Source organism: Marmota marmota, unplaced genomic scaffold, assembly GCF_001458135.2.
Source record: "Marmota marmota marmota unplaced genomic scaffold, marMar, whole genome shotgun sequence".
Taxonomy (NCBI): domain Eukaryota; kingdom Metazoa; phylum Chordata; class Mammalia; order Rodentia; family Sciuridae; genus Marmota; species Marmota marmota.
Genome location: NW_026000082.1, coordinates 24,164,694 through 24,168,621, shown reverse-complemented (window position 1 = coordinate 24,168,621; position 3,928 = coordinate 24,164,694). Strand labels below are relative to the sequence as shown.

General features: G+C 36.0%; 1 protein-coding gene across 1 annotated transcript in view; it reads left to right on the top strand.

Moving 5' to 3' along the window:
- Nucleotides 1–238: 238 nt before the first annotated feature.
- The window catches only part of Zmpste24 (zinc metallopeptidase STE24), a 31,656-nt gene continuing 27,966 nt past the window's right edge, over nucleotides 239–3,928 (top strand). Inside the window, exon 1 of the mRNA XM_015484728.2 lies at nucleotides 239–349. The gene's annotated coding sequence lies outside the window, so the exon portion shown is untranslated. The remainder of the gene's footprint in view (nucleotides 350–3,928) is intronic.

The window sequence follows — 3,928 nt, the reverse complement described above, 5'->3', positions numbered from 1 at the left end:
TTTTTTTTTTTCCTAAATATTTATTTGTTTATTTTTATGTGGTGCTGAGGATTGAACCCAGTGCCTCACACATGTGAGGCAAGCACTCTGCCATTGAGCCACAATCCCAGACCAGTTTGTAAAAACACATATTTTATTCTAAATGAAGTAGGTGTTTTTTCTTCTGTAATTATTTTATCCTTTTTTCTTTATAAATGCTCTTATGTTACATGATAGTTTCGAGTACTGCTGAGATGTAATCAAAGTATGCTTTGTTTTGTAGCTTATTCTTCTCTTTGGAGGAATCCCTTACCTCTGGAGACTTTCTGGACGATTCTGTGGTTATGCTGGCTTTGGACCAGAATATGAGGTATGTGATTCATTAGCATATATTTGTCAAAATCCTTTTTTATGCTTGCAAACTTATACTGAAGTTAACATTTTGGCTCCTACCATCATTAGACTTGCTTCTCTGGCTGCACAATCCTTGTCTGCCCCTGTATTAGGATGATACTAGTGACTGTAACAAACCCCCAGATTTCAGTGGCTTATCACAATAGTTTTTTTTTTCTCATTCATGTAAAAGCCAGGTGTGTTTTTAGTTTGTAGATGACTTTATTCCATGGGTAAACTAGGGTCCAGTCACTTTTCATCCAGTGTCCTAGAGATAGTGGAGAGATTACCATCTTCTTATTTTCCCTCACTCCCAAATCATGCCTGGCCTTTGCCATCACATTTCATTGCTGAACCTGTCATTTGGTCTACCCAGATGCAAGGGAGCTGGAAAATGCACTCTGTGCTTCTTAGGAACAACTCTGTGCAATGAAAAAAGAAGCATGAATTTGTTGAACCTATACTAAGCATGTTTGGGTCCTAAACATTTAGCAGATAAGACAGAAAGTTTGAGCTGCTTGAGTTGACCATCCACTTTTCTAAGAAATCTAGTTATTGGGTAAAGTGTTAAACCTGAGACTCTCCATCTATAATAGATACTACAGCACTGCTTCCTGACTTCTACTTGAAAATTGCCAGATGTTACTTCCTTCCTGATTGTGTATTTGAAATCCTGAATCTCCTGTATGTGTAGGTATACTGGGTTTTAATTCAGCTCATTCTGTGTCCCTTTTCTGAATACCTTTTCTGAGGCAATCAGACTCTTTAAGACCTCTCTTTCCTGTGCAATCTCTCTATCTGCCCAAGTTTGGGAGTTTGATTTGCCATGTGGTATGAAAATTTGCTTACACATTCTCTGCCTTGTTTCATAAATTATTTGTGATGGTTTGCTTTATTTATTTATTTATTTTTTTGGGTACTGGGGATTGAACTCAGAGGTACTCGACCACTGAGCCACATCCACAGCCCTATTTTGTATTTTATTTAAAGACAGAGTCTCACTGAGTTGCTTAGTGCCTTGACTTTGCTGAGGCTGGCTTTAAACTTGCAGTCCTCCTGCCTCAGCCTACCTAGCTGTTGGTATTACAAGCATGTGCCCACCCCCAACCAATTTGCTCTTAAGTTTTTAAAAAGAAAGTTTTAAAAAACCTCAGTATTTCCAATATTTGAAATAACAGGATACAAACAAATTTTATTTTTAAAATGTTTTCCTGTACATTTAGAGCTGGTATGATAACCAAAATTTTTAAAGATGATAGGAAAATCATAATTTTTACATTGATCATTAAAATATAAAGATTGAGTTTGCATAGTCATTTTTATGCTTTTAGACTATTATGTGAAGCAAGAGTTGTCTACGTTCATTATGTGCATGTATCATGTATTTATTTACTCATCTATTGGTTGGTTTCAGATTTTCCTTATTACATATAATGCTATAGTACACATCCGTTATCTAAATCTTTATGCATTATGTATGAGTATTTATGGAAGCAACTTAATCAAAGGTTATATGCAATTAGAATTTAGATAGCTGCTGCCAAATTCCCTTCTAAAACAACTTTTTTGGTTTATAGTCTTCCATGGTGTATGAAGCATTAAAATAGTCTTTTCATGGATCCTTGCTAACATTTAGTATATGCATGATCTTTTTATTTTTGCCAGTCTAAAAGGGTAAAATGTGATGGCTCTATTACTTCATATAATTTATTACTGAATGGCAAAGTCAGAATATGAAACAACATAATAAAAGCATGCATGTGAATATCCATATAGATGCTTATTTATTTTTTTCTTTTTCTTTTTTGGTACTGGGGATTGAACCCAGAGACCCTTTATCACTGAGCCCATTCCCAGTTCTGTTTTTTTTTTTTTTTTTAATTGTAGATGGACACAATACCTTTTCTTTGTTTATTTATTTTTATGTGGTGCTGAGGATCTAACCCAGTGCCTCACATATGGGAGGCAAGTGCTGTACCACTGAGCCATAACCCTAGCCCCAACCCCTAGTTCTTTTTATTTTTCATTTTGAGACAGGTCTCACTAGGTTGTTGAGGCTGACCTCAAACTTGGCAATCCTTTTGCCTCAGTCTCCAGGTCACTGGAATTACAGGTGTGTATCACCATACTCATATACCCATATTCATGTAGATTTTTTTTTATACAACTGGTATCCTATGATGAATATTCAGATAAATTTGGGGGTTTTTTCAATTTTTTTAAATTATAGTGGTGTGCATCCTTGTACATACATCTTTGTGAGCATATTTTACATCTCTAAAAAGTCTGAAATATATTTTTTATATAGTATATACCAAAATGTCAAAAGTGGTTTTCTTTGAGGAGAATTTGATAATTTTAATTTTTTTTTTTTTTTTTTGGTGCTGGGGATTGAACCCAGGGCCTTGTGCATGTGAGGCAAGTTAAGCACTCTTCCAGCTGAGCTATATCCCTAGCCCCAATTTTAATTTTTGTTTAGTTCAAAAAAATTCGGCAATGAGCATGCACTTCTTAAAATCATTTTCTACATTAAAAAGAAGAAGAAAAGGAGGTTGATCTCAGCTTATCCTAGGTATAGGCAGTATGTGTTTTGGCAAAAATTTCTGCTTTTCCAAACTACCAACAAGGGTCTCATAATCAGTGTCCTTATTTGTGGACAGTGAGATATGACCTGACCCTTCTCAGTAAATAATGGACTTTGAATGCTTTGGAGCTCTTTTGCTGTATCATGAATTTGAGGTGAAATGAGTTGGTTTATCTTCAAAAAAGGGCTGCATTTTGCCATTACTAAAGATGGGTTGGTCTGAGTCATTCCCCTTCATGTTATAGGACTTTTAAATGTTCTGTGTCCCATGGCCTTGAGGTGTTCACTGACAGGAATAGAGCCAGATCTTGTTGCCTTTGAGAAGCAATGGGTTAAAACCCTTTTCCCCCACTGCATGGGAGTATCCTGTCCTAGGATATTTTTTCCTTTCTGGGTTGGTTTAGAAATCTTCTGAGAAGGGCTGGGATTGTGGCTCAGTGGTAGAGCACTTGCCTTGCTGCATGTATGAGGTCCCAAGCTTGATTCTCAGCACCACATATAAAATGAAGGGCTATTGACAACTAAAAAACTATTAAAAAAAAAGAAAAGAAATCTTCTGAGAAAAGCTGCTGGTTGTATACTCTGCACATTTCCCCAGGGTATCTTTCTGTCACGATTCCTTTATCAACTTTTGTGAATGTTAGGAGTAAACCGTTCATAAAGAGGAGTAATGGAAAGAAGCATTTGAGTTCAGATTATGAAAATCTTTAGATGTACAATAAATTTAATCAGCCAGAAGTGCCTATAATTCCAGCAACTCAGGAGGCCGAGGCAGGAAAATCGTAAGTTCAAGGCCAGCCTGGGCACCTACGTGTGACAGTCTCAAAATAAAAACTAAAGAGGACTAGGGATATAGCTCAGTGGTAAAGTGCCCCTAGGTTCAATCCCTGGTACAAAAAAAAGAAAAAGAAAAGTAATTATTGAGGGTAAGTTTTTGCATTTTGTCTTTTTTTTTTTTTTTTTTTTTTTAAA